The 9,582-nt window shown below is 38.6% G+C and overlaps 1 non-coding gene across 1 annotated transcript; it reads right to left on the minus strand.

Annotated features, from left to right (window-relative positions):
- Positions 1–3,775: 3,775 nt before the first annotated feature.
- On the minus strand, positions 3,776–3,882 carry LOC128574286 (U6 spliceosomal RNA). Its single transcript, XR_008376663.1, has one exon. It is a non-coding gene; the product is annotated as a U6 spliceosomal RNA (small nuclear RNA).
- Positions 3,883–9,582: the final 5,700 nt, after the last annotated feature.

The following is a 9,582-nucleotide window of genomic DNA, read 5'->3' on the forward strand; positions in this document are numbered from 1 at the left end:
CAGGTTTTTATTTATATTTTACTCACATTTTCATATTTAAAATCTATTTGCATCAAATTGTGCCAATACTCTTATGTTTTTAGTCATTCTGTTGTTGCGATTATTTTTCTTTTGCCCTATCATATTCCTTTTATTCTTTGTTCCTTTTTGCTTGGTTAACTTTTCTGCATATTCGGCTATTTTATTTATCATTTAAGAGAAATAGATCTTAATTTGTTAATTGTACTATTTTTTCCTAACTTAATAACTTCTGCCTTTATCATTATAAAATCCATTTTCTTTAAGTTTATTTTGTGGGTTATTTCTCCTAAATGTTTTGAGCTAGAGACTTCGGGCATTGATTTTTACAGCTTTAATTTTATTAATAAGAATATTCAAGGCTAAAATTTTTATAGACCTATGCTCTGTTTATGTCCCACAGTTCTGATGTGTATTTTAATATCGTTGTTTTCTGGAAACTGTGGGTAAACATGAATGCATTTACATATCCTTCAGGTATCTTGTAAAATGCAGATGCCAATTAACATCTGGGGCATCCAAATTTCAGCACTTATAATAAGGTCACAAGAGATAGACAAGCTGCTATCCACAGTGCAATTTGAATAGCAAGGGTTTAAAATAGGGTTTGCTTGTTTTTTTCATAATTCCCATCTGATGTTCTTTTTTTATTAATATTAAATCATGGCTGTGTACATTAATGCGATCATGGGGCACCATACATTGGTTTTATAAACAGTTTGACACATTTTCATCACACTGGTTAATATAGCCTTCCTGGCATTTTCTTAGTTATTGTGTTAAGACAATTATATTCTACATTTACTAAGTTTCACTAGTACACTTGTAAGATGCACCGCAGGTGTAATCCCACCAATCACCCTCCTTCCGCCCATCCTCCACCCTTTCTCCCTTCCCTCACCTCCTTCCCCATATTCTTAGCTTATACCTGGGTTATAGCTTTCATATGAAAGCCAAAAATTAGTTTCATAGTAGGGCTGAGTACATCGGATACTTTTTCATACATTCTTGAGATACTTTACAAAGAAGAATATGTTCCAGCTCTATCCATGTGAACATGAAAGAGGTAAGGTCTCCATCTTTCTTTAAGGCTGCATAATATTCCATGGTGTACATATAACACAATTTATTAATCCATTCGTGGATCGATGTGCACTTGGGCTTTTTCCATGACTTAGCAATTGTGAATTGGGCTGCAATAAACATTCTGTTGCAAATATCTTTGTTGTTATGTGATTTTGGTCTTCTTGGTATATACCTAGTAGAGGAATTTTAGGGTTGAATGGCAGGTCTATTTTTAGATCTCTGAGTGTTCTCCAAACATCTTTCCAAAAGGAATGTATTAATTTGCATTCCCACCAGCAGTGTAGAAGTATTCCTTTTTCTCCACATCCACGCCATCATCTCTGGTCTTGGGATTTTGTGATATGGGCTAATCTTACTGGAGTTAGATGATATCTCAAAGTAGTTTTGATTTGCATTTCTCTGATGATTAAAGATGATGAGCATTTTTTCATATGTCTGTAGGCCGTGCACCTGTCTTCTTCAGAGAAGTTTCTCTTCAAGTCCCTTGCCCAGCCTGTGATGGGATCACTTGTTCTTCTCTTGCTTATACATTTGAGTTCTCTGTGGATTCTGGTTATTAAACCTTTATCAGAGACATAACCTGCAAATATCTTCTCCCATTCTGAGGGCTGTTTGCTTGCTTTACTTACTGTGTTCTTGGCTGTGCAGAAGCTTTTTAGTTTGATCTGGTCCCAGTAGTGTATTTTCGAAGCTGCTTCAATTGCCTGGGGGGTACTCTTCATAAAATACTTGCCCAGACCGATTTCTTCAAGGGTTTTCCTTGAACTCTCTTCTAGTATTTTTATAGTCTCATGTCTTAAGTTTAAATCTTTGATCCAGTGAGAGTCTACCTTAGTTAATGGTGAAAGGTGTGGGTCCAGTTTCAGTCTTCTACAGGTCGCCAGCCAGTTCACCCAGCACCATTTGTTAAATAGAGAATCTTTTCCCCACTGAATGTTTTTAATTGGCTTGTCAAAGATCAGATAACGGTAAGTATCTGGATTCATCTCTTGGTTCTCTATTCTGTTCCAGACATCTACTTCTCTGTTTTTGTGCCAGTACCATGCTGTTTTGATCACTATTGATTTATAATATAGTCTGAGATCTGGTAGTGTAATTCCTCCTGTTTTGTTTTTATTTCTGAGTAATGTCTTGGCTATTCGAGGTTCTTTTTTATTCCATATAAACTAAGTATTATTTTTTCAAGATCTGTAAAGTATGACAGTGGGGCTTTAATAGGGATTGCATTAAAATTGTATATTGCTTTGGGTAGTATGGAAATTTTAACAATGTTAATTCTTCCCAGCCATGAGCATGGTTTGTTTTCCATTTGTTAAAATTTTCAGCTATTTCTTTTCTTAGAGTTTCATAGTTCTCTTTATAGAGATCTTTCATGTCTTGTGTTAGATAAACTCCCAAATAGTTCATCTTCTTTGGCACTACTGTGAATGGAATAGAATCCTTAACTGTTTTTTCAGCTTGGCTAATGTTGGTATATATAAAGGCTACCGATTTATGAATGTTGATTTTGTAACCTGAGAAGCTGATGTATTTCTTGATCACTTCTAAAAGTTTTGTAGTAGAATCCCTGGTGTTTTCCAGATATACAATCATATCATCTGTGAAGAGTGAAAGTTTGATCTCTTCTGAGTCTATATGAATACCCTTAATCGCCTTTTCTTCCATCACAATGTTAAAGAGCAGTGGAGACAATGGGCAGACTTGTCTAGTTCCTGATCTGAGGGGAAATGATTTCAGTTTAATGCCATTCAATACGATACTGGCTGTGGGTTTGCTGTAGATGGCCTCTATCAGTTTAAGAAAATTGGATATCAATTTTCTTAAGTGTTCTGATCATGAAGGGATGCTGGATATTATCAAAAGATTTTTCTGCATCAACTGAGAGAATCATATGGTCTTTGTTTTTTAATTGTTTATGTGCTGAATTATACTTATGGATTTACGTATATTAAACCAGCCTTGAGACCCTGGGATAAAACCGACTTGGTTATGATGTATAATTTGTTTGATATGTTTCTGGATTCTGTTTGTTAGGATCTTGTTGAGTATTTTTGCATTTATATTCATTAGTGATATTGGTCTATAATTTTCTTTTCTTGTTGGGTCTTTTCCTGGTTTGGGGATCAGGGTGATGTTTGCTTCATAGAATGTGTTGGGTAGTCTTCCTTCTTTTTCCATGTTTTTGAACAGTTTGAGTAATATAGGTACCAGTTCCTCTTTAAAGGTTTGGTAGAATTGTGACATGAAGCCATCTGGTCCCGGGCTTTTCTTTTTAGGGAGATCTCGTATGGTTTATGCTATTTCAGAACTTGATATTGGCATGTTCAACATTTCTACTTGATTCTGGCTAAGTTTTGGAAGGTGACGTGCTTCCAAGTGTTGGTCAATTTCCTTCCGATTTTCAGTTTCTGAGAATAAAGTTTCTTGTAATATTCATTTTGGTTTTTTTGAATTTCTGAGGAGTCTGTTGTTAATTCATCTTTGTCGTTTCTGATTGATGAAATTATAGATTTTACTCTTTTTTTTCCTGGTTAGGTTAGCCAAAGGTTTATCTATTTTATTGACATTTTCAAAAAAAACAACTTTTTGATTTATTGATCTGTTGTATAAATCTTTTGTTTTCAATTTCATTTAATTCTGCTCTAATTTTGGTTATGTCTTTTTTTTTTTTTTAAATATGGAACACTTCACGAATTTGCGTGTCATCCTTGCGCAGGGGCCATGCTAATCTTTTCTGTATTGTTCCAATTTTAGTATATGTGCTGCCGATGCGAGCACTTGGTTATGTCTTTTCTTCTACTGGGTTTAGGGGTGCAATGTTCTTCTTTTTCTAGTTGCTTGAGATGTCCCATTCAGTTGTTAACTTCCTCTCTTTCCATTCTCTTGAGGAAGGCTTGCAGTGCTATGAATTTCCCTCTTAGGACTACCTTTGCGGTATCCCAGAGGTTCTGATAATTCTTGTCTTCATTATCATTTTGTTCCAAAAATTTGGCGATTTCCTTTTTAATCTCATCTTTGACCCAGCTATCATTCAGCCTAAGGTTATTTAACTTCCATGTTTTTGTATAAGTATGCAGATTCCTGTTGTTACTGAGTTCAACTTTTATTCCATGATGGTCTGAGAGGATGCAAGGAATAATTTCTATTCCTTTAAATTTACTGAGGTTAGACTTGTAACCTAAGATGAGATCGATTTTGTAGTATGTTCCATGGGCTGATGAGAAGTATGTGTATTCAGTTTTGTTGGGATGAAATGTTCTGTAGATGTCTGCTAAATCCAAATGTTGGATGGTTAGGTTTGAATCTAAAATTTCTTTGCTCAGCTTCTAATTGGAGCATCTAACCAGCACTGCCAAAAGAGTGTTGAAATCTCCTCCTATTATAGAGCTGGAGGAAATCAAGTTTCTCATATCTGTTAAAGTTTCTCTTATAAATTGAGGTGCATTCTGGTTGAGTGCATAAATATTCATAATTGAAATCTCATCATATTGAGTATTACCCTTTACAAATATGTAGTGACCATTCTTATCTTTCTTTACTTTTGTTGGTTTAAAGCCTATTGTGTCTGCAAATAGAATTGCAACACCTGCTTTTTTCTGATTACCATTTGCCTGAAATATGGACAACCATCCTTTCACCCTGAGTATATATTTATCTTTTAAGGTAAGATGTGACTCTTGTATGCAGCAAATATGTGGTCTGAGTTTTTGTATCCAGTCAGCTAACCTGTGCCTCTTTAGAGGACAGTTTAAGCCATTCACATCAATGGAGAACACTGATAGGTCAGATAAAACTTTGGGTATCAAGTTTTTCAAAAGTCTAGTGGACAATTTTAATCCTTTCACCATTGTGGTAGTTGGAGTTTGATCAAAAGTTTCTGAGTGAGTTTATTTTTGTGGTAGAGGATTGGGGTGGTCATTATGGAGGGTAGGTCTGAGAACATCCTGGAGAACTGGTTTGGTTATGGCAAATTTCTTCAACATATGAATGTCATTAAAGTATTTAATTTCTCCATCATAAATGAAATTCAGTTTAGCTTGATACAAGATCCAGGGTTGAAAGTTATTTTGCTTTAGGAGACTAAAAGTCGATGACCACCCTCTTCTGGCTTGAAAGGTTTCAGTAGAGAGATCTACAGTCATTCTAATATTCTTCCCTTTGTAGGTAATAGATTTCTTATGTCTAGCTGCTTTCAGAAGTTTCTCCTTCATATTGACACCACTGAAGTTAATTATGATATGCCTGGGGAATGTCTTATTTGGATCGAGTCATGCTGGGGTTCTGAAACTGTCTGCTATCTGGATTTCAGAATTTCTTGGCATATCTGGAAATTTTTCTTTCATAATTTCATGGAGAAGGGCCTCTGTGCCTTGTGAGGCCACTTCATCACTTTCAGAGATTCCAATGAGGTGGATATTAGCCTTCTTCAAATTATCCCAGAGCTCTCTGAGAGAATGATTTGTTTTTGCTCTCCATTTCTCTTCTTCTTTGAGAGTTTGGGAGCATTCAAATGCCTTGTCTTCAATGCCAGAAGTCCTTTCTTCTGCCTGCTCCACTCTGATACTGAAGGATTCTACTGTGTTTTTCAGATCTTTGAGGGCTGCAAATTCTTGCTTCAGTGCATCAAAATCTTTGGTGATTTTGTCTTTATATTCATTAAATTCTTGAGACAATTTTTGAATTTCTCCTTGAATTTCTAATTCTGACTTTTGAATTGCTCTTCAGATTTCTAATTCCAAATTTTCCTCCATTCTATTAATCTTGTTTGTGATCCAAATTCTGAATTCGATTTCTGACATCTCGGCCAGCTGTTTATGAATGGGATCTTCAGTTACATCTGCCATATCTTTCCTTGGCATGGGGTTGATCTATTCTGGTTATTCATGTTACCAGAGTTTTTCCACTGATTGCACCCTATGATTACTTTACGCCATTTGATATTTCCCCTGGAGCCTTGTCGAGGACGCATGCAGTGGTGCCCCGCCCTGAGATGTTGGGGACCTCTTTGATGTGGTGGTGCTAAGTGGTTATGTCTTATTTTCATCTGGTCTGTGTTCACTCTTAGTGAAACAGTTACTCTGGGTTGATGTATCAGCTGTGGAGAAATACCAGCAATTAAGTCACCCCCCCCCCCACAGGCAACAATTGGAAAAGGAAAATCAAACCTTCCTACAACCACACACCCAGGGCACCACTTGAATAGTTCTCAGGTGATTGGCTCACTTCAAAGGTCCAAATCAATTTTCTCAGTCAGCACCTGTCTCAGGTGGGAGAATTTGAAAGGTCTCTGACAACTGGAATGCAGGGGTCTGGTGACAACTCAAATATGACTTGCTTTGGTGCTCTGTGAAGTCCAGAGGACCCACCCAGCAAAGAGATTAGTCTGGGAAGGTTGATGCCTCCTTCCCCACCTTGCAGCTCTGTCACACCCAGTCACTGCTAGCCCTGTAGGGCTGTGACCCAGTCAGTTGTCTCCAGTGAGCAGATACTCCAGAGGTTTGTACCTGCCTAAATCACAAGTAAGTCTGTATCTGCTCAGCCAGGCTGCTGCTCTCTGCTCTATCCAGCAGGGGCGATGACGCCTGTCAACCTTGGGCTCTTGATGGAGGCTGGGGGCTGTTCACTCAGTTCCAGCCTCACCCTTGATTGATGTTACTGGCAGAACAGAACAACCCTGTGGGAGTTTGTTTCTGTCCCTGCAAATTCCTCTGCAGAAGAGGGGCTGATTTTAGTTCCCAGAACCTGTGCCTCAGGCCCTGTCTTTACTCCTGCAGGTTTGTATTCGCAGCACAGTTAGCTGTCAGCTCTAGCCTTCTGTCCTCCTTTGTCTATAGGCTGATGATCCCCTGAGGGCCAGGTCCATCTTAGGTTCAGTACAGTGGTCCTCTGGGTCAGCCCTGCCCTGGGAGTTTCCTGGCTCTGCGTGTGTATTTTCTAGTCCCTGCATTCCACCCAGGCCATTACCGCCTCAGGCAAACCCTTTACTCATGGGGCCTGTGTTTCATTCCCAGATCTGTTCCACAGTGGTTGCCATCTGAGAAGATGCCCAGCCTCCTCTGGTTTCCCAGGGAGACAGGGGGAGTGGCTTTGGGATATCCCGGGGTGGGCTTTGTTATTGCTAAAGACGGCTGCTGCTCTGCACCTCAGGGCACTGCTGCTCCGGCGTGGTTCCCTCTCAGCCGACTGTCATCTTCTCACTCCCATGCTGCAGAATCAGCACCGTCCAGCTGCAGTCCAGGTCCTATCTACACCTCTTGAGAAATCACCCAGGAATCTGGACTCCTGGTGGACAGGACTCCAGACCTCAGAGTGAGAGTGGAGGGGAGTGCTGGGAGCTTAGAATTGCAGGTTGTAACACCGAGCTCATTGAGACAAAATGAGCAAATAAACAGATACAAAGGCTACCAGACACATGAGCCCATAGATGCACAAACGGACGGAAACACATAGACATACAGACAATACCCACGACGACAACAACAAAAAAAACTACAATAAAAATAGTGATAATTGTGAAATAATTGAAAAAAAAAAAGAAAAAAGTGGTGTTCATAAAAATGTTAAAAAAAAGAAGAAAGGAGAAATTAAAAATAGAAAAAAATAGAAATAAAAAATATATAAAAAAGAAATAAAAACTATATCTATAAAAAATAATAAATTAACAATAGCTCCTCCAAGAAAATTGTGAGGAAAAAAACAGAACAAAAAAAAGAGAAAAGAAAAAAAAAGGCACCAACCACAAAAATATTATTCTTGTATATATGTAGAAATATACATCTGTATGTATGATGTAGGGATCAACTTTCGTAGGAATATATTTATAATGCAATATACTTTCTGGACACCAGGTGTGAGTGGTTACCAGGCTTATACCTGATTCACAGTGTATACTGTTACCACGGTAACCACCCTACCTGGCCAATCGCCATTTTGGAGTTTTCGTAAAAGTTTGTCACCTAACTGTTGTGCAACCTCAGCTGCTCTGTTCCAGACGGCACTCCTATACGACCTCCCCACTCAGTGCAGGAGTCCACACTTCATAAATCTTTCCACTCTGCTCCCACATTCTCCTGCAGACTGGCGACTGCAATCGGCTGTGGGGGAGGGTGTTGCTGCGGCTGCTGAAGGGTCCCGCTGCGGCTGCAGCCAGTTCCCATGGCTGGAGCGCTCAGGGACCTTATTCTCAGTTTTGTGATTTAGAGTTTCCCTTTTGAATCAGGACCCGCCAGTTCACCACGCAGCCTGAACTGCCAGCCCCCTCCAACATTCCCCACCAGGAATGCTCTGGTCTATTTAATCACTCCTGTTGTTCTGGGGGAAGGCATCTGCCACTTCGGATAGTTCAAAATGTCTGTTTCTCAGGCGGGATACCTTCCCTTCAATTTTCCATTGGGTTGCCCAGCTCCCCATGGTTTTGTGTGGCTCTCCTTTTTGGTGCCACCCTCAGCTCAGGAATAAATTTTCGTCAGTTGGGTTTTGCCAGTATTTGCAAGCTGCCATCCTCCCTAAGGGAGGGGCCTGCTGGCCAGCACGGCCAAGCAAGGAAAAATCTCTACAACAGAGTCTGTGGTTTTAAATTACCCCTCATATACAGCAATCCACCAGTTCACTGAGTGTCTCCAGCTGTCCATCCACACCAATAATCCACGTGCAGGAAATCCACCCCTCCTCCTCTCCCTATCTGATGTTCTTAATTTCAAGTTTTATTACAATGGAATTGGAGAATGTTGTCTTTATTTTTTGCTTTTTGAAATTAATTGAGCGTTTTTGGCGACTAATATGGGTTTATCATCAATGATCCCATGCTCTCGTTGGAAAGATACATTCATTAGGATTACAGAGGCCCATCTATATCTACCTTATTGCTAAATTTGTTTATGCCTTTGTATCCTTAGTTAACTTTTATCCACTTGATCTGTCTTGGACCAAGAATGTTGAATTCAAATCTATTTTTAGTGTGTTTTTGTTTATTTCTTCTTTATATCTCTTATGTGTTTGCTTTATCAAAACTGCATCATTTTTTACTTAGCTACATAGGCCTTTGGAATATTATTTTTTTTTATAATTTTAACATTTTTGGAATGACATACTATGTCCTGGCATAGGATATTCAAAATCTAATCAGTTTTCCTAAATTAATTTATAAGTTTAACGTGATTCCAACAAAAATACTAACAGATAACAGAATATTTTTCCCTAGAACTAAACAAGCTGGTTCTAAAGTTCATTTGGAAAAATAAACAAGCAAAAGGAACCAAGAAAATTCTGATAAGTTCTATCTCTACCAGCAATTAAAAGTCCAGTCAAGCTTTAATAACTAAAATGATGTGCTACTGGTTCATAGATAGACAGATTAACAGAATGGAAGCATAAACTCTGACATTTAACCAAGTACACAAGGAAATTTATTATATAATAAGGATGTCATCTTGCATATATAAAGATTGGGTCCCCCTCCCCCTGGCCAAATTGTGTTGA

Source organism: Nycticebus coucang, chromosome 21 (genome assembly GCF_027406575.1).
Source record: "Nycticebus coucang isolate mNycCou1 chromosome 21, mNycCou1.pri, whole genome shotgun sequence".
Taxonomy (NCBI): domain Eukaryota; kingdom Metazoa; phylum Chordata; class Mammalia; order Primates; family Lorisidae; genus Nycticebus; species Nycticebus coucang.